The sequence below is a fragment of the Cryptomeria japonica genome, unplaced genomic scaffold, assembly GCF_030272615.1.
Source record: "Cryptomeria japonica unplaced genomic scaffold, Sugi_1.0 HiC_scaffold_431, whole genome shotgun sequence".
Taxonomy (NCBI): Eukaryota; Viridiplantae; Streptophyta; class Pinopsida; order Cupressales; family Cupressaceae; genus Cryptomeria; species Cryptomeria japonica.
The window spans coordinates 96,581-117,325 of record NW_026729251.1 but is presented as its reverse complement, the minus strand read 5'-3'; the positions used below and the strand labels follow the sequence as shown (position 1 = coordinate 117,325).

The 20,745-nt window shown below is 63.1% G+C and overlaps 3 non-coding genes across 3 annotated transcripts; all 3 read left to right on the top strand.

The window, feature by feature from the left end:
* The first annotated feature begins 1,680 nt into the window (after positions 1 to 1,680).
* LOC131871626 (5S ribosomal RNA) lies at positions 1,681 to 1,799 on the top strand. Its single transcript, XR_009369839.1, has one exon. It is a non-coding gene; the product is annotated as a 5S ribosomal RNA (ribosomal RNA).
* Positions 1,800 to 9,604: 7,805 nt separating this feature from the next.
* On the top strand, positions 9,605 to 9,723 carry LOC131871625 (5S ribosomal RNA). The gene has a single exon (XR_009369838.1). It is a non-coding gene; the product is annotated as a 5S ribosomal RNA (ribosomal RNA).
* Positions 9,724 to 17,527: 7,804 nt separating this feature from the next.
* Positions 17,528 to 17,646, top strand: LOC131871624 (5S ribosomal RNA). The gene has a single exon (XR_009369837.1). It is a non-coding gene; the product is annotated as a 5S ribosomal RNA (ribosomal RNA).
* The last annotated feature ends 3,099 nt before the right edge of the window (positions 17,647 to 20,745 follow it).

The following is a 20,745-nucleotide window of genomic DNA, read 5'->3' as shown; positions in this document are numbered from 1 at the left end:
TTGGGTTCCAAGGTGGGTGCGAGGGTGAGTGTCAAGGTGGGTCACAGGTTAGGTGCTAGGATGGGTGAGTGCTAGGGTGCAAAGGTGCCAGGGTGGGTGCTAGGATGGGTCGATGCTAGGGTGAGTGGCAAGGTGGGTCCACAAGTGTCAAGGTGGGTGCCGAGGTGGGTGCCAAGTCGGCGACTGCTATGGTGGATGCCAAGGTGGGTCACGGGGTGGGTGCCAAGTTGCTAGGTTGGGTTCCAAGGTGGGTGCCAACGTGGGTGCTAGGGTGCGTGGGTTAAAGGGTGTGTCACAACGTGGGTGCCAGGATGGGTGCGCACCCACACTGGCCAAGACGGGTGCGGGTGCAAGGTTGGGTTCCAAGCCCGGTCACAGGCTGGGTGCTAGGATGGGTGGGTGCCAAGGTGGGCACCAGGGTGGGTGCACCCACCCTGGCCAAGGTGGGTCACGGGGTGGGTCCTAGGGTGGGTAACGGGGTGGGTACTAAGGTGCGTGCCAAGGTGGGTCATAGGGTGGGTGCCAAGGTGGGCACCAGGGTGGGTGTGCACCAACCCTAGCCAGGGTAGGTCACGGGGTGGTTGTCGGGGTGGGCGTCAAGGAGCCAAGGTGGGTGGCAAGTAGCCAAGTTGCGTGCCAAGGTGGGTGTCGGGGTGGGTGCCAAGGATCCAAGGTGGGTGCCAAGGAACCAAGGTGGGTGTCTGGGTGGGTGCCGAGGTGGGAGCCAGGGTGGGTCCCAAGGTGAGTGCAAAGGTGGGTGCCAGGGTCAAGGTGAGTGCCAATGTGGGTTCCAAGGTGCCAGGGTCAGGGTGAGTGCCAATGTGGGTTCAAAGGTGCTAAGTTGGGTGCGAGGTTGGGTGCGAGGGTGGGTGGGTGCCAAGGTGTGCTAGGTGGAAGCCCGGGTGGGTCGGCATCCCATGGGTGTCGAGTTGGGTGCCTGATGGGTGCTTCTTGTCAAGTTTTAGTCGTCGGGACTCATTTCGAGCCTTAGAGGTCGTTTCTTGTCCGGTTGCCCTGTCTTCGACCTGGGAACCCAATTTTGGTCCTCGGGTCCCATTTTTTTTTGTCTCGCATCCCACTTTTGGCCTGTGGCCTTTTCGGGGTCGATTCTCGTTTTGGGCATCAGAGCATGTTTCTTCTCCTAAAACCCAATATTTGTTTATTAAGTCTCGGAACACATTTTTGTTCTCGTGGACCCATCATGGGTCTTGGAACGCATTTGTGGTCCTTGGGTCCCATTTTGCATCCCGAAACTTGTGTTTTGGTGCTTGATCCCTATTTTGGGTGCCCACCTTGCACCAAGTGCGCACCCGGGGCAAACCGAGCGCCTTGGTGCACCGGGGCAAGATCGAGCGTGCACCCGAGGCGCCCCGAACATGCACCAAGGTGCACTCGGCCCACATGTGAGCGCAGGTCGTTGCGCCCGAGGTGGTGTGTGGGCACCGCGTTGCAGACGGGACACTGCACGCACACGACGCCCCCTCCAGGTGCACGCACGTAGGCCGGGCCGGGTGCACACCCGACGCCCTAGCAAGGTGCGCGCACCCGGGCAGGGCTCACACTTGGCGAACGGGGCGCACTTCGCGAGGGAGGGTGTGCACCTCGACGGGGGTGGGTGGCCGGGGTGGATTCGCACGTGGGTCGCGGTTTGCTAAGTACACACTGCGACAAGCTCATAACGGGTGCGATCATACCAGCGTTAGTGCACCGGATCCCATCAGAACTCCGCAGTTAAGCGCGCTTGGGCCGGAGTAGTACTGGGATGGGTGACCTCCCGGGAAGTCCCGGTGTTGCACCCTTTTTTAGTTTTTCGCCGGGCGTCGCAATGCTATTTGAATAAACCTTTTGCCCGTTTGCGTTCTCGTCGGGGCCGGGCCGGGCCGGGGTGCGCTGCCCGCACTACCGCGCGCGCGGGGGCGACACCGAGCGCGCACCCGAGGCGCCCCGAGCACACAGGCCACGGTGCAACCCGGGCGTTGTGCGCGCACCCCGGTGCGCCCGAGGTGCTGCGCGCGCACCCAGGTGAAATCGGTGTGCACCTCGGCCAGTGCGCGCTCGGTCGAGTCGCGCACGTTGGCCAAGGTGCACGGTGATGTTTCTTACTCTAAGGTTCCGCACCAGACGCCCGGGACAGGTGAGCGAAGCTGGGCGGGGCCGGGTGCGCGGCCGGGGCAGGTGCACGCAGCTGGAGAGAGCTTTGGAGCACACTTCGGAGCGCACCAATGATGCGCTCCATTCAAAAGTTTCCTGAAAAGGCAAAAAAAGTTGAGATTATAGAATTTCCCACTTGAGAGATTGTAAAAAAAAAAAATTTAAAATGAAGGAAACGCGGGTGCCAAGGTGTGCGCAGCCCAGCCAAGGTGTGCGCACCAAGGCGCCCACCCTGGCGAAGGTGCACGCAAGGTGCGCACCCGAGGCAAACCGGACAATTAACCCAACTTTCGACTTCGCGCGCACCTTGGAGCGCACTTCGGAGCGCTCCTTGGTGCGCACCAATCTTGGGCACCTCGGAGTGCACCATGGCGCCCACCAAGGTGCGCACCCGGGGCAAACCGAGCTCCGACTTCGTGCGCACCTTGGAGCGCACGAAAGGTGCGCACCATGGCGCCCACCAAGGTGCGCAGCCCAGCCAAGGCGTGCGCATCAAGGTGCGCACCCTGGCGAAGGTGCGCACCCGGGGCAAACCGAGCTCCGACTTCGTGCGCACCTTGGAGCGCACAAAAGGTGCGCAACCCAGCCAAGGTGTGCGCACCCCGGTCAAACCGAGCTCCGAATCGTGCGCACCAGAGGTGCACGCCATCGTGCGCACCTTGGAGCACACTTCGGAGCCCTCCTTGGTGCGCGCCGATGTTGCGCACCTCGGAGCGCACCCGGGGAAAACAATGCAATTAACCCGACTTTCGACTTCGTGGGCACCTCGGAGCGCTCTCGGGTTCGCACCTCGGAGCACACCGAGGTGCGCACCTTTGATGCGCTGCCTTCACCAATTTCCAGAAAAGGCAAGAAAACATTGAGAAGGTGTGCGCACCGAGGTGCCCACCCTGGCGAAGGTGCACGCGAGGTGCGCACCCGGGGCAAACCGGGCTCCGACTTCGTGCACGCCGCACCTTGGAGCACACTTCGGAGCGCTCCTTGGTGCGCACCAGGGCGCGCAACCCAGCCGAGGTGCCCACCCCGGCGAAGGTGCACGCGAGGTGCGCACCCGGGGCAAACCGGGCTCCGACTTCGTGCACGCCATGGTGCCCACCGCGGCGAAGGTGCACGCGAGGTGCGCACCCGGGGCAAACCGGGCTCCGACTTCGTGCACGCCGCACCTTGGAGCACACTTCGGAGCGCTCCTTGGTGCGCACCATGGTGCCCACCAGGGCGCGCAACCCCGCCGAAGGTGCACGCGAGGTGCGCACCCGGGGCAAACCGGGCTCCGACTTCGTGCACGCCGCACCTTGGAGCACACTTCGGAGCGCTCCTTGGTGCGCACCATGGTGCCCACCAGGGCGCGCAACCCCGCCGAAGGTGCACGCGAGGTGCGCACCCGGGGCAAACCGGGCTCCGACTTCGTGCACGCCATGGTGCGCACCGCGGCGAAGGTGCGCACCCGGGGCAAACCGGGCTCCGACTTCGTGCACGCCGCACCTTGGAGCACACTTCGGAGCGCTCCTTGGTGCGCACCAGGGCGCGCAACCCAGCCGAGGTGCCCACCCCGGCGAAGGTGCACGCGAGGTGCGTACCCGGGGCAAACCGGGCTCCGACTTCGTGCACGCCGCACCTTGGAGCACACTTCGGAGCGCTCCTTGGTGCGCACCATGGTGCCCACCAGGCCGCGCAACCCAGCCAAGGTGTGCGCACCAAGGTGCACGCGAGGTGCGCACCCGGGGCAAACCGGGGTCCGACTTCGTGCACGCCGCACCTTGGAGCACACATCGGGGCGCTCCCGGGTTCGCACCGGCGTTGCGCACCGTGGTGGGCACCTCGGAGCACACCAAGGTGGGCAGCGAGGTGCGCACCTTTGATGCGATGCCTTCACTAATTTCCATAAAAGGCAAAAAAAAAACGAGATTTTAAAATTTCCGTTTTGAAAGATAGTGAGAAAAAGGGAATGCTGGTGCCATCTTGAGCCCGCCCTGGTGCGCAGCCCAGCCAAGGTGTGCGCACCAAGGTGCCCACCCTGGCGAAGGTGCGCGCCCGGGCAATTAACCCAACTTCCAACTTCGCGCGCGCCAGGGTGGGAGCGCACCCAACAACCGGGCCTGGGAAGAGCCAATGCGAGAAACCCCACCAAACGCTCTGACAAAAAAAGAGGGGGCGCTCCAGTAACCCCGCTTCGGAGCGCACCCTGGGCAAACCCAGCCAAGGTGCCCACCCCGGCCAAGGTGCAGGCGAGGTGCGCACCCGGGGCAAACCGGGCTCCGACAACGTGCACGCCGCACCTTGGAGCACACTTCGTAGCGCTCCCGGGTGCGCACCTCAGAGCACACCAAGGTGGGCAGCGAGGTGCGCACCTTTGATGCGCTGCCTTCACTAATTTCCAGAAAAGGCAAAAAAAAAAGGAGATTTTAAAATTTCCGTTTTGAAAGATAGTGAAAAAAACGGAACGCGCGTGCCATCTTGAGCCCGCCCTGGTGCGCAGCCCAGGTAAGGTGCCCACCCTGGCAAAGGTGCGCACCCGGGCAATTAACCCTACTTCCGACTTCGTGCGCGCCAGGGTGGCAACCGGGCCTCGGAAGAGCCAATGCGAGAAACCCCACCAAACGCTCCGACAAAAAAAGAGGCGGCGCTCCAATAACCCCGCTTCGGAGCGCAGCCGGGGCAAACCCAGCCAAGGTGCCCACCCCGACGAAGGTGCACGCGAGGTGCGCACCCGGGGCAAACCGGGCTCCGACAACGTGCACGCAGCACCTTGGAGCACACTTCGAAGCACTCCCGGGTGCCCACCGGCGTTGCGCACCGTGGTGGGCAGCGAGGTGCGCACCTTTGATGCGCTGCCTTCACTAATTTCCAGAAAAAGGCAAAAAAAAATGAGATTTTAAAATTTCCGTTTTGAAAGATAGTGAAAAAAAAGGAACGCGGGTGCCATCTTGAGCCCGCCCTGGTGCGCAGCCCAGGCAAGGCATGCGCACCAAGGTGCCCACCCGAGGTGCACACCCGGGGCAAACCGGGCTCCGACTTCGTGCAGGCCGCACCTTGGAGCACACTTCGGAGCGCTCCTTGGTGCGCACCATGGTGCCCACCAGGGCGCGCAACCCAGCCAAGGTCTGCACACCAAGGTGCCCACCCCGGCGAAGGTGCACGCGAGGTGCGCACCCGGGGCAAACCGGGCTCCGACTTCGTGCACGCCATGGTGCCCACCGCGGCGAAGGTGCACGCGAGGTGCGCACCCGGGGCAAACCGGGCTCCGACTTCGTGCACGCCGCACCTTGGAGCACACTTCGGAGCGCTCCTTGGTGCGCACCATGGTGCCCACCAGGGCGCGCAACCCAGCCAAGGTGTGCGCACCAAGGTGCACGCGAGGTGCGCACCCGGGGCAAACCGGGGTCCGACTTCGTGCACGCCGCACCTTGGAGCACACATCGGAGCGCTCCCAGGTTCGCACCAGCGTTGCGCACCTTTGATGCGCTGCCTTCACTAATTTCCAGAAAAGGCAAAAAAAAACGATATTTTAAAATTTCCGTTCTGAAAGATAGTGAAAAAAACGGAACGCGGGTGCCATCTTGAGCCCTTCCTGGTGCGCAGCCCAGGCAAGTTGTGCGCACCAAGGTGCCCACCCTGGCGGAGGTGCGCGCCCGGGGCAAACCGGGCTCCGACTTCGTGCACTGCATGGTGCCCACCAAGGCGCGCAACCCAGCCAAGGTGCCCACCGCAGCGAAGGTGCACGCGAGGTGCACACCCGGGGCAAACCGGGCTCCGACTTCGTGCACGCCGCACCTTGGAGCACACTTCAGAGCGCTCCTTGGTGCGCACCAGGGCGCGCAACCCAGCCGAGGTGCCCACCCCGGCGAAGGTGCACGCGAGGTGCGCACCCGGGGCAAACCGGGCTCCGACTTCGTGCACGCCATGGTGCCCACCGCGGCGAAGGTGCGCACCCGGGGCAAACCGGGCTCCGACTTCGTGCACGCCGCACCTTGGAGCACACTTCGGAGCGCTCCTTGGTGCGCACCATGGTGCCCACCAGGCCGCGCAACCCAGCCAAGGTGTGCGCACCAAGGTGCACGCGAGGTGCGCACCCGGGGCAAACCGGGGTCCGACTTCGTGCACGCCGCACCTTGGAGCACACATCGGGGCGCTCCCGGGTTCGCACCGGCGTTGCGCACCGTGGTGGGCACCTCGGAGCACACCAAGGTGGGCAGCGAGGTGCGCACCTTTGATGCGATGCCTTCACTAATTTCCATAAAAGGCAAAAAAAAAACGAGATTTTAAAATTTCCGTTTTGAAAGATAGTGAGAAAAAGGGAATGCTGGTGCCATCTTGAGCCCGCCCTGGTGCGCAGCCCAGCCAAGGTTTGCGCACCAAGGTGCCCACCCTGGCGAAGGTGCGCGCCCGGGCAATTAACCCAACTTCCAACTTCGCGCGCGCCAGGGTGGGAGCGCACCCAACAACCGGGCCTGGGAAGAGCCAATGCGAGAAACCCCACCAAACTCTCTGACAAAAAAAGAGGGGGCGCTCCAGTAACCCCGCTTCGGAGCGCACCCTGGGCAAACCCAGCCAAGGTGCCCACCCCGGCCAAGGTGCAGGCGAGGTGCGCACCCGGGGCAAACCGGGCTCCGACAACGTGCACGCCGCACCTTGGAGCACACTTCGTAGCGCTCCCGGGTGCGCACCTCAGAGCACACCAAGGTGGGCAGCGAGGTGCGCACCTTTGATGCGCTGCCTTCACTAATTTCCAGAAAAGGCAAAAAAAAAAGGAGATTTTAAAATTTCCGTTTTGAAAGATAGTGAAAAAAACGGAACGCGCGTGCCATCTTGAGCCCGCCCTGGTGCGCAGCCCAGGTAAGGTGCCACCCTGGCAAAGGTGCGCACCCGGGCAATTAACCCTACTTCCGACTTCGTGCGCGCCAGGGTGGCAACCGGGCCTCGGAAGAGCCAATGCGAGAAACCCCACCAAACGCTCCGACAAAAAAAGAGGCGGCGCTCCAATAACCCCGCTTCGGAGCGCAGCCGGGGCAAACCAAGCCAAGGTGCCCACCCCGACGAAGGTGCACGCGAGGTGCGCACCCGGGGCAAACCGGGCTCCGACAACGTGCACGCAACACCTTGGAGCACACTTCGAAGCACTCCCGGGTGCCCACCGGCGTTGCGCACCGTGGTGGGCAGCGAGGTGCGCACCTTTGATGCGCTGCCTTCACTAATTTCCAGAAAAAGGCAAAAAAAAATGAGATTTTAAAATTTCCGTTTTGAAAGATAGTGAAAAAAAAGGAACGCGGGTGCCATCTTGAGCCCGCCCTGGTGCGCAGCCCAGGCAAGGCATGCGCACCAAGGTGCCCACCCGAGGTGCACACCCGGGGCAAACCGGGCTCCGACTTCGTGCAGGCCGCACCTTGGAGCACACTTCGGAGCGCTCCTTGGTGCGCACCATGGTGCCCACCAGGGCGCACCCGGGGCAAACCGGGCTCCGACTTTGTGCACAGCCGCACCTTGGAGCACACATCGGAGCGCTCCCAGGTTCGCACCAGCGTTGCGCACCTTTGATGCGCTGCCTTCACTAATTTCCAGAAAAGGCAAAAAAAAACGATATTTTAAAATTTCCGTTCTGAAAGATAGTGAAAAAAACGGAACGCGGGTGCCATCTTGAGCCCTTCCTGGTGCGCAGCCCAGGCAAGTTGTGCGCACCAAGGTGCCCACCCTGGCGGAGGTGCGCGCCCGGGGCAAACCGGGCTCCGACTTCGTGCACTGCATGGTGCCCACCAAGGCGCGCAACCCAGCCAAGGTGCCCACCGCAGCGAAGGTGCACGCGAGGTGCGCACCCGAGGTGCACACCCGGGGCAAACCGGGCTCCGACTTCGTGCACGCCGCACCTTGGAGCACACTTCAGAGCGCTCCTTGGTACGCACCAGGGCGCGCAACCCAGCCAAGGTGCTCACCCCGGCGAAGGTGCACGCGAGGTGCGCACCCGGGGCAAACCGGGCTCGGACTTCGTGCACGCCGCACCTTGGAGCACACATCGGAGCGCTCCCGGGTTCGCACCAGCATTGCGCACCTTTGATGCGCTGCCTTCACTAATTTCCAGAAAAGGCAAAAAAAAGAAAAAAATGAGATTTTAAAATTTCCGTTTTGAAAGATAGTGAAAAAAACGGAACGCGGGTGCCATCTTGAGCCCGCCCTGGTGTGCAGCCCAGGCAAGTTGTGCGCACCAAGGCACCCACCCTGGCCAAGGTGGGTCACGGGGTGGGTCCTAGGGTGGGTAACGGGGTGGGTACTAAGGTGCGTGCCAAGGTGGGTCATAGGGTGGGTGCCAAGGTGGGCACCAGGGTGGGTGTGCACCAACCCTAGCCAGGGTAGGTCACGGGGTGGTTGTCGGGGTGGGCGTCAAGGAGCCAAGATGGGTGGCAAGTAGCCAAGTTGCGTGCCAAGGTGGGTGTCGGGGTGGGTGCCAAGGATCCAAGGTGGGTGCCAAGGAACCAAGGTGGGTGTCTGGGTGGGTGCCGAGGTGGGAGCCAGGGTGGGTCCCAAGGTGAGTGCAAAGGTGGGTGCCAGGGTCAAGGTGAGTGCCAATGTGGGTTCCAAGGTGCCAGGGTCAGGGTGAGTGCCAATGTGGGTTCAAAGGTGCTAAGTTGGGTGCGAGGTTGGGTGCGAGGGTGGGTGGGTGCCAAGGTGTGCTAGGTGGAAGCCCGGGTGGGTCGGCATCCCATGGGTGTCGAGTTGGGTGCCTGATGGGTGCTTCTTGTCAAGTTTTAGTCGCCGGGACTCATTTCGAGCCTTAGAGGTCGTTTCTTGTCCGGTTGCCCTGTCTTCGACCTGGGAACCCAATTTTGGTCCTCGGGTCCCATTTTTTTTTGTCTCGCATCCCACTTTTGGCCTGTGGCCTTTTCGGGGTCGATTCTCGTTTTGGGCATCAGAGCATGTTTCTTCTCCTAAAACCCAATATTTGTTTATTAAGTCTCGGAACACATTTTTGTTCTCGTGGACCCATCATGGGTCTTGGAACGCATTTGTGGTCCTTGGGTCCCATTTTGCATCCCGAAACTTGTGTTTTGGTGCTTGATCCCTATTTTGGGTGCCCACCTTGCACCAAGTGCGCACCCGGGGCAAACCGAGCGCCTTGGTGCACCGGGGCAAGATCGAGCGTGCACCCGAGGCGCCCCGAACATGCACCAAGGTGCACTCGGCCCACATGTGAGCGCAGGTCGTTGCGCCCGAGGTGGTGTGTGGGCACCGCGTTGCAGACGGGACACTGCACGCACACGACGCCCCCTCCAGGTGCACGCACGTAGGCCGGGCCGGGTGCACACCCGACGCCCTAGCAAGGTGCGCGCACCCGGGCAGGGCTCACACTTGGCGAACGGGGCGCACTTCGCGAGGGAGGGTGTGCACCTCGACGGGGGTGGGTGGCCGGGGTGGATTCGCACGTGGGTCGCGGTTTGCTAAGTACACACTGCGACAAGCTCATAACGGGTGCGATCATACCAGCGTTAGTGCACCGGATCCCATCAGAACTCCGCAGTTAAGCGCGCTTGGGCCGGAGTAGTACTGGGATGGGTGACCTCCCGGGAAGTCCCGGTGTTGCACCCTTTTTTAGTTTTTCGCCGGGCGTCGCAATGCTATTTGAATAAACCTTTTGCCCGTTTGCGTTCTCGTCGGGGCCGGGCCGGGCCGGGGTGCGCTGCCCGCACTACCGCGCGCGCGGGGGCGACACCGAGCGCGCACCCGAGGCGCCCCGAGCACACAGGCCACGGTGCAACCCGGGCGTTGTGCGCGCACCCCGGTGCGCCCGAGGTGCTGCGCGCGCACCCAGGTGAAATCGGTGTGCACCTCGGCCAGTGCGCGCTCGGTCGAGTCGCGCACGTTGGCCAAGGTGCACGGTGATGTTTCTTACTCTAAGGTTCCGCACCAGACGCCCGGGACAGGTGAGCGAAGCTGGGCGGGGCCGGGTGCGCGGCCGGGGCAGGTGCACGCAGCTGGAGAGAGCTTTGGAGCACACTTCGGAGCGCACCAATGATGCGCTCCATTCAAAAGTTTCCTGAAAAGGCAAAAAAAGTTGAGATTATAGAATTTCCCACTTGAGAGATTGTAAAAAAAAAAAATTTAAAATGAAGGAAACGCGGGTGCCAAGGTGTGCGCAGCCCAGCCAAGGTGTGCGCACCAAGGCGCCCACCCTGGCGAAGGTGCACGCAAGGTGCGCACCCGAGGCAAACCGGACAATTAACCCAACTTTCGACTTCGCGCGCACCTTGGAGCGCACTTCGGAGCGCTCCTTGGTGCGCACCAATCTTGGGCACCTCGGAGTGCACCATGGCGCCCACCAAGGTGCGCACCCGGGGCAAACCGAGCTCCGACTTCGTGCGCACCTTGGAGCGCACGAAAGGTGCGCACCATGGCGCCCACCAAGGTGCGCAGCCCAGCCAAGGCGTGCGCATCAAGGTGCGCACCCTGGCGAAGGTGCGCACCCGGGGCAAACCGAGCTCCGACTTCGTGCGCACCTTGGAGCGCACAAAAGGTGCGCAACCCAGCCAAGGTGTGCGCACCCCGGTCAAACCGAGCTCCGAATCGTGCGCACCAGAGGTGCACGCCATCGTGCGCACCTTGGAGCACACTTCGGAGCCCTCCTTGGTGCGCGCCGATGTTGCGCACCTCGGAGCGCACCCGGGGAAAACAATGCAATTAACCCGACTTTCGACTTCGTGGGCACCTCGGAGCGCTCTCGGGTTCGCACCTCGGAGCACACCGAGGTGCCCACCCTGGCGAAGGTGCACGCGAGGTGCGCACCCGGGGCAAACCGGGCTCCGACTTCGTGCACGCCGCACCTTGGAGCACACTTCGGAGCGCTCCTTGGTGCGCACCAGGGCGCGCAACCCAGCCGAGGTGCCCACCCCGGCGAAGGTGCACGCGAGGTGCGCACCCGGGGCAAACCGGGCTCCGACTTCGTGCACGCCATGGTGCCCACCGCGGCGAAGGTGCACGCGAGGTGCGCACCCGGGGCAAACCGGGCTCCGACTTCGTGCACGCCGCACCTTGGAGCACACTTCGGAGCGCTCCTTGGTGCGCACCATGGTGCCCACCAGGGCGCGCACTTCGTGCACGCCGCACCTTGGAGCACACTTCGGAGCGCTCCTTGGTGCGCACCATGGTGCCCACCAGGGCGCGCAACCCCGCCGAAGGTGCACGCGAGGTGCGCACCCGGGGCAAACCGGGCTCCGACTTCGTGCACGCCGCACCTTGGAGCACACTTCGGAGCGCTCCTTGGTGCGCACCATGGTGCCCACCAGGGCGCGCAACCCCGCCGAAGGTGCACGCGAGGTGCGCACCCGGGGCAAACCGGGCTCCGACTTCGTGCACGCCATGGTGCGCACCGCGGCGAAGGTGCGCACCCGGGGCAAACCGGGCTCCGACTTCGTGCACGCCGCACCTTGGAGCACACTTCGGAGCGCTCCTTGGTGCGCACCAGGGCGCGCAACCCAGCCGAGGTGCCCACCCCGGCGAAGGTGCACGCGAGGTGCGTACCCGGGGCAAACCGGGCTCCGACTTCGTGCACGCCGCACCTTGGAGCACACTTCGGAGCGCTCCTTGGTGCGCACCATGGTGCCCACCAGGCCGCGCAACCCAGCCAAGGTGTGCGCACCAAGGTGCACGCGAGGTGCGCACCCGGGGCAAACCGGGGTCCGACTTCGTGCACGCCGCACCTTGGAGCACACATCGGGGCGCTCCCGGGTTCGCACCGGCGTTGCGCACCGTGGTGGGCACCTCGGAGCACACCAAGGTGGGCAGCGAGGTGCGCACCTTTGATGCGATGCCTTCACTAATTTCCATAAAAGGCAAAAAAAAAACGAGATTTTAAAATTTCCGTTTTGAAAGACAGTGAGAAAAAGGGAATGCTGGTGCCATCTTGAGCCCGCCCTGGTGCGCAGCCCAGCCAAGGTGTGCGCACCAAGGTGCCCACCCTGGCGAAGGTGCGCGCCCGGGCAATTAACCCAACTTCCAACTTCGCGCGCGCCAGGGTGGGAGCGCACCCAACAACCGGGCCTGGGAAGAGCCAATGCGAGAAACCCCACCAAACGCTCTGACAAAAAAAGAGGGGGCGCTCCAGTAACCCCGCTTCGGAGCGCACCCTGGGCAAACCCAGCCAAGGTGCCCACCCCGGCCAAGGTGCAGGCGAGGTGCGCACCCGGGGCAAACCGGGCTCCGACAACGTGCACGCCGCACCTTGGAGCACACTTCGTAGCGCTCCCGGGTGCGCACCTCAGAGCACACCAAGGTGGGCAGCGAGGTGCGCACCTTTGATGCGCTGCCTTCACTAATTTCCAGAAAAGGCAAAAAAAAAAGGAGATTTTAAAATTTCCGTTTTGAAAGATAGTGAAAAAAACGGAACGCGCGTGCCATCTTGAGCCCGCCCTGGTGCGCAGCCCAGGTAAGGTGCCCACCCTGGCAAAGGTGCGCACCCGGGCAATTAACCCTACTTCCGACTTCGTGCGCGCCAGGGTGGCAACCGGGCCTCGGAAGAGCCAATGCGAGAAACCCCACCAAACGCTCCGACAAAAAAAGAGGCGGCGCTCCAATAACCCCGCTTCGGAGCGCAGCCGGGGCAAACCCAGCCAAGGTGCCCACCCCGACGAAGGTGCACGCGAGGTGCGCACCCGGGGCAAACCGGGCTCCGACAACGTGCACGCAGCACCTTGGAGCACACTTCGAAGCACTCCCGGGTGCCCACCGGCGTTGCGCACCGTGGTGGGCAGCGAGGTGCGCACCTTTGATGCGCTGCCTTCACTAATTTCCAGAAAAAGGCAAAAAAAAATGAGATTTTAAAATTTCCGTTTTGAAAGATAGTGAAAAAAAAGGAACGCGGGTGCCATCTTGAGCCCGCCCTGGTGCGCAGCCCAGGCAAGGCATGCGCACCAAGGTGCCCACCCGAGGTGCACACCCGGGGCAAACCGGGCTCCGACTTCGTGCAGGCCGCACCTTGGAGCACACTTCGGAGCGCTCCTTGGTGCGCACCATGGTGCCCACCAGGGCGCGCAACCCAGCCAAGGTCTGCACACCAAGGTGCCCACCCCGGCGAAGGTGCACGCGAGGTGCGCACCCGGGGCAAACCGGGCTCCGACTTCGTGCACGCCATGGTGCCCACCGCGGCGAAGGTGCACGCGAGGTGCGCACCCGGGGCAAACCGGGCTCCGACTTCGTGCACGCCGCACCTTGGAGCACACTTCGGAGCGCTCCTTGGTGCGCACCATGGTGCCCACCAGGGCGCGCAACCCAGCCAAGGTGTGCGCACCAAGGTGCACGCGAGGTGCGCACCCGGGGCAAACCGGGGTCCGACTTCGTGCACGCCGCACCTTGGAGCACACATCGGAGCGCTCCCAGGTTCGCACCAGCGTTGCGCACCTTTGATGCGCTGCCTTCACTAATTTCCAGAAAAGGCAAAAAAAAACGATATTTTAAAATTTCCGTTCTGAAAGATAGTGAAAAAAACGGAACGCGGGTGCCATCTTGAGCCCTTCCTGGTGCGCAGCCCAGGCAAGTTGTGCGCACCAAGGTGCCCACCCTGGCGGAGGTGCGCGCCCGGGGCAAACCGGGCTCCGACTTCGTGCACTGCATGGTGCCCACCAAGGCGCGCAACCCAGCCAAGGTGCCCACCGCAGCGAAGGTGCACGCGAGGTGCACACCCGGGGCAAACCGGGCTCCGACTTCGTGCACGCCGCACCTTGGAGCACACTTCAGAGCGCTCCTTGGTGCGCACCAGGGCGCGCAACCCAGCCGAGGTGCCCACCCCGGCGAAGGTGCACGCGAGGTGCGCACCCGGGGCAAACCGGGCTCCGACTTCGTGCACGCCATGGTGCCCACCGCGGCGAAGGTGCGCACCCGGGGCAAACCGGGCTCCGACTTCGTGCACGCCGCACCTTGGAGCACACTTCGGAGCGCTCCTTGGTGCGCACCATGGTGCCCACCAGGCCGCGCAACCCAGCCAAGGTGTGCGCACCAAGGTGCACGCGAGGTGCGCACCCGGGGCAAACCGGGGTCCGACTTCGTGCACGCCGCACCTTGGAGCACACATCGGGGCGCTCCCGGGTTCGCACCGGCGTTGCGCACCGTGGTGGGCACCTCGGAGCACACCAAGGTGGGCAGCGAGGTGCGCACCTTTGATGCGATGCCTTCACTAATTTCCATAAAAGGCAAAAAAAAAACGAGATTTTAAAATTTCCGTTTTGAAAGATAGTGAGAAAAAGGGAATGCTGGTGCCATCTTGAGCCCGCCCTGGTGCGCAGCCCAGCCAAGGTTTGCGCACCAAGGTGCCCACCCTGGCGAAGGTGCGCGCCCGGGCAATTAACCCAACTTCCAACTTCGCGCGCGCCAGGGTGGGAGCGCACCCAACAACCGGGCCTGGGAAGAGCCAATGCGAGAAACCCCACCAAACTCTCTGACAAAAAAAGAGGGGGCGCTCCAGTAACCCCGCTTCGGAGCGCACCCTGGGCAAACCCAGCCAAGGTGCCCACCCCGGCCAAGGTGCAGGCGAGGTGCGCACCCGGGGCAAACCGGGCTCCGACAACGTGCACGCCGCACCTTGGAGCACACTTCGTAGCGCTCCCGGGTGCGCACCTCAGAGCACACCAAGGTGGGCAGCGAGGTGCGCACCTTTGATGCGCTGCCTTCACTAATTTCCAGAAAAGGCAAAAAAAAAAGGAGATTTTAAAATTTCCGTTTTGAAAGATAGTGAAAAAAACGGAACGCGCGTGCCATCTTGAGCCCGCCCTGGTGCGCAGCCCAGGTAAGGTGCCACCCTGGCAAAGGTGCGCACCCGGGCAATTAACCCTACTTCCGACTTCGTGCGCGCCAGGGTGGCAACCGGGCCTCGGAAGAGCCAATGCGAGAAACCCCACCAAACGCTCCGACAAAAAAAGAGGCGGCGCTCCAATAACCCCGCTTCGGAGCGCAGCCGGGGCAAACCAAGCCAAGGTGCCCACCCCGACGAAGGTGCACGCGAGGTGCGCACCCGGGGCAAACCGGGCTCCGACAACGTGCACGCAGCACCTTGGAGCACACTTCGAAGCACTCCCGGGTGCCCACCGGCGTTGCGCACCGTGGTGGGCAGCGAGGTGCGCACCTTTGATGCGCTGCCTTCACTAATTTCCAGAAAAAGGCAAAAAAAAATGAGATTTTAAAATTTCCGTTTTGAAAGATAGTGAAAAAAAAGGAACGCGGGTGCCATCTTGAGCCCGCCCTGGTGCGCAGCCCAGGCAAGGCATGCGCACCAAGGTGCCCACCCGAGGTGCACACCCGGGGCAAACCGGGCTCCGACTTCGTGCAGGCCGCACCTTGGAGCACACTTCGGAGCGCTCCTTGGTGCGCACCATGGTGCCCACCAGGGCGCACCCGAGGCAAACCGGGCTCCGACTTCGTGCACGCCGCACCTTGGAGCACACATCGGAGCGCTCCCAGGTTCGCACCAGCGTTGCGCACCTTTGATGCGCTGCCTTCACTAATTTCCAGAAAAGGCAAAAAAAAACGATATTTTAAAATTTCCGTTCTGAAAGATAGTGAAAAAAACGGAACGCGGGTGCCATCTTGAGCCCTTCCTGATGCGCAGCCCAGGCAAGTTGTGCGCACCAAGGTGCCCACCCTGGCGGAGGTGCGCGCCCGGGGCAAACCGGGCTCCGACTTCGTGCACTGCATGGTGCCCACCAAGGCGCGCAACCCAGCCAAGGTGCCCACCGCAGCGAAGGTGCACGCGAGGTGCGCACCCGAGGTGCACACCCGGGGCAAACCGGGCTCCGACTTCGTGCACGCCGCACCTTGGAGCACACTTCAGAGCGCTCCTTGGTACGCACCAGGGCGCGCAACCCAGCCAAGGTGCTCACCCCGGCGAAGGTGCACGCGAGGTGCGCACCCGGGGCAAACCGGGCTCGGACTTCGTGCACGCCGCACCTTGGAGCACACATCGGAGCGCTCCCGGGTTCGCACCAGCATTGCGCACCTTTGATGCGCTGCCTTCACTAATTTCCAGAAAAGGCAAAAAAAAGAAAAAAATGAGATTTTAAAATTTCCGTTTTGAAAGATAGTGAAAAAAACGGAACGCGGGTGCCATCTTGAGCCCGCCCTGGTGTGCAGCCCAGGCAAGTTGTGCGCACCAAGGCACCCACCCTGGCCAAGGTGGGTCACGGGGTGGGTCCTAGGGTGGGTAACGGGGTGGGTACTAAGGTGCGTGCCAAGGTGGGTCATAGGGTGGGTGCCAAGGTGGGCACCAGGGTGGGTGTGCACCAACCCTAGCCAGGGTAGGTCACGGGGTGGTTGTCGGGGTGGGCGTCAAGGAGCCAAGGTGGGTGGCAAGTAGCCAAGTTGCGTGCCAAGGTGGGTGTCGGGGTGGGTGCCAAGGATCCAAGGTGGGTGCCAAGGAACCAAGGTGGGTGTCTGGGTGGGTGCCGAGGTGGGAGCCAGGGTGGGTCCCAAGGTGAGTGCAAAGGTGGGTGCCAGGGTCAAGGTGAGTGCCAATGTGGGTTCCAAGGTGCCAGGGTCAGGGTGAGTGCCAATGTGGGTTCAAAGGTGCTAAGTTGGGTGCGAGGTTGGGTGCGAGGGTGGGTGGGTGCCAAGGTGTGCTAGGTGGAAGCCCGGGTGGGTCGGCATCCCATGGGTGTCGAGTTGGGTGCCTGATGGGTGCTTCTTGTCAAGTTTTAGTCGTCGGGACTCATTTCGAGCCTTAGAGGTCGTTTCTTGTCCGGTTGCCCTGTCTTCGACCTGGGAACCCAATTTTGGTCCTCGGGTCCCATTTTTTTTTGTCTCGCATCCCACTTTTGGCCTGTGGCCTTTTCGGGGTCGATTCTCGTTTTGGGCATCAGAGCATGTTTCTTCTCCTAAAACCCAATATTTGTTTATTAAGTCTCGGAACACATTTTTGTTCTCGTGGACCCATCATGGGTCTTGGAACGCATTTGTGGTCCTTGGGTCCCATTTTGCATCCCGAAACTTGTGTTTTGGTGCTTGATCCCTATTTTGGGTGCCCACCTTGCACCAAGTGCGCACCCGGGGCAAACCGAGCGCCTTGGTGCACCGGGGCAAGATCGAGCGTGCACCCGAGGCGCCCCGAACATGCACCAAGGTGCACTCGGCCCACATGTGAGCGCAGGTCGTTGCGCCCGAGGTGGTGTGTGGGCACCGCGTTGCAGACGGGACACTGCACGCACACGACGCCCCCTCCAGGTGCACGCACGTAGGCCGGGCCGGGTGCACACCCGACGCCCTAGCAAGGTGCGCGCACCCGGGCAGGGCTCACACTTGGCGAACGGGGCGCACTTCGCGAGGGAGGGTGTGCACCTCGACGGGGGTGGGTGGCCGGGGTGGATTCGCACGTGGGTCGCGGTTTGCTAAGTACACACTGCGACAAGCTCATAACGGGTGCGATCATACCAGCGTTAGTGCACCGGATCCCATCAGAACTCCGCAGTTAAGCGCGCTTGGGCCGGAGTAGTACTGGGATGGGTGACCTCCCGGGAAGTCCCGGTGTTGCACCCTTTTTTAGTTTTTCGCCGGGCGTCGCAATGCTATTTGAATAAACCTTTTGCCCGTTTGCGTTCTCGTCGGGGCCGGGCCGGGCCGGGGTGCGCTGCCCGCACTACCGCGCGCGCGGGGGCGACACCGAGCGCGCACCCGAGGCGCCCCGAGCACACAGGCCACGGTGCAACCCGGGCGTTGTGCGCGCACCCCGGTGCGCCCGAGGTGCTGCGCGCGCACCCAGGTGAAATCGGTGTGCACCTCGGCCAGTGCGCGCTCGGTCGAGTCGCGCACGTTGGCCAAGGTGCACGGTGATGTTTCTTACTCTAAGGTTCCGCACCAGACGCCCGGGACAGGTGAGCGAAGCTGGGCGGGGCCGGGTGCGCGGCCGGGGCAGGTGCACGCAGCTGGAGAGAGCTTTGGAGCACACTTCGGAGCGCACCAATGATGCGCTCCATTCAAAAGTTTCCTGAAAAGGCAAAAAAAGTTGAGATTATAGAATTTCCCACTTGAGAGATTGTAAAAAAAAAAAATTTAAAATGAAGGAAACGCGGGTGCCAAGGTGTGCGCAGCCCAGCCAAGGTGTGCGCACCAAGGCGCCCACCCTGGCGAAGGTGCACGCAAGGTGCGCACCCGAGGCAAACCGGACAATTAACCCAACTTTCGACTTCGCGCGCACCTTGGAGCGCACTTCGGAGCGCTCCTTGGTGCGCACCAATCTTGGGCACCTCGGAGTGCACCATGGCGCCCACCAAGGTGCGCACCCGGGGCAAACCGAGCTCCGACTTCGTGCGCACCTTGGAGCGCACGAAAGGTGCGCACCATGGCGCCCACCAAGGTGCGCAGCCCAGCCAAGGCGTGCGCATCAAGGTGCGCACCCTGGCGAAGGTGCGCACCCGGGGCAAACCGAGCTCCGACTTCGTGCGCACCTTGGAGCGCACAAAAGGTGCGCAACCCAGCCAAGGTGTGCGCACCCCGGTCAAACCGAGCTCCGAATCGTGCGCACCAGAGGTGCACGCCATCGTGCGCACCTTGGAGCACACTTCGGAGCCCTCCTTGGTGCGCGCCGATGTTGCGCACCTCGGAGCGCACCCGGGGAAAACAATGCAATTAACCCGACTTTCGACTTCGTGGGCACCTCGGAGCGCTCTCGGGTTCGCACCTCGGAGCACACCGAGGTGCGCACCTTTGATGCGCTGCCTTCACCAATTTCCAGAAAAGGCAAGAAAACATTGAGAAGGTGTGCGCACCGAGGTGCCCACCCTGGCGAAGGTGCACGCGAGGTGCGCACCCGGGGCAAACCGGGCTCCGACTTCGTGCACGCCGCACCTTGGAGCACACTTCGGAGCGCTCCTTGGTGCGCACCAGGGCGCGCAACCCAGCCGAGGTGCCCACCCCGGCGAAGGTGCACGCGAGGTGCGCACCCGGGGCAAACCGGGCTCCGACTTCGTGCACGCCATGGTGCCCACCGCGGCGAAGGTGCACGCGAGGTGCGCACCCGGGGCAAACCGGGCTCCGACTTCGTGCACGCCGCACCTTGGAGCACACTTCGGAGCGCTCCTTGGTGCGCACCATGGTGCCCACCAGGGCGCGCAACCCCGCCGAAGGTGCACGCGAGGTGCGCACCCGGGGCAAACCGGGCTCCGACTTCGTGCACGCCGCACCTTGGAGCACACTTCGGAGCGCTCCTTGGTGCGCACCATGGTGCCCACCAGGGCGCGCAACCCCGCCGAAGGTGCACGCGAGGTGCGCACCCGGGGCAAACCGGGCTCCGACTTCGTGCACGCCATGGTGCGCACCGCGGCGAAGGTGCGCACCCGGGGCAAACCGGGCTCCGACTTCGTGCACGCCGCACCTTGGAGCACACTTCGGAGCGCTCCTTGGTGCGCACCAGGGCGCGCAACCCAGCCGAGGTGCCCACCCCGGCGAAGGTGCACGCGAGGTGCGTACCCGGGGCAAACCGGGCTCCGACTTCGTGCACGCCGCACCTTGGAGCACACTTCGGAGCGCTCCTTGGTGCGCACCATGGTGCCCACCAGGCCGCGCAACCCAGCCAAGGTGTGCGCACCAAGGTGCACGCGAGGTGCGCACCCGGGGCAAACCGGGGTCCGACTTCGTGCACGCCGCACCTTGGAGCACACATCGGGGCGCTCCCGGGTTCGCACCGGCGTTGCGCACCGTGGTGGGCACCTCGGAGCACACCAAGGTGGGCAGCGAGGTGCGCACCTTTGATGCGATGCCTTCACTAATTTCCATAAAAGGCAAAAAAAAAACGAGATTTTAAAATTTCCGTTTTGAAAGATAGTGAGAAAAAGGGAATGCTGGTGCCATCTTGAGCCCGCCCTGGTGCGCAGCCCAGCCAAGGTGTGCGCACCAAGGTGCCCACCCTGGCGAAGGTGCGCGCCCGGGCAATTAACCCAACTTCCAACTTCGCGCGCGCCAGGGTGGGAGCGCACCCAACAACCGGGCCTGGGAAGAGCCAATGCGAGAAACCCCACCAAACGCTCTGACAAAAAAAGAGGGGGCGCTCCAGTAACCCCGCTTCGGAGCGCACCCTGGGCAAACCCAGCCAAGGTGCCCACCCCGGCCAAGGTGCAGGCGAGGTGCGCACCCGGGGCAAACCGGGCTCCGACAACGTGCACGCCGCACCTTGGAGCACACTTCGTAGCGCTCCCGGGTGCGCACCTCAGAGCACACCAAGGTGGGCAGCGAGGTGCGCACCTTTGATGCGCTGCCTTCACTAATTTCCAGAAAAGGCAAAAAAAAAAGGAGATTTTAAAATTTCCGTTTTGAAAGATAGTGAAAAAAACGGAACGCGCGTGCCATCTTGAGCCCGCCCTGGTGCGCAGCCCAGGTAAGGTGCCCACCCTGGCAAAGGTGCGCACCCGGGCAATTAACCCTACTTCCGACTTCGTGCGCGCCAGGGTGGCAACCGGGCCTCGGAAGAGCCAATGCGAGAAACCCCACCAAACGCTCCGACAAAAAAAGAGGCGGCGCTCCAATAACCCCGCTTCGGAGCGCAGCCGGGGCAAACCCAGCCAAGGTGCCCACCCCGACGAAGGTGCACGCGAGGTGCGCACCCGGGGCAAACCGGGCTCCGACAACGTGCACGCAGCACCT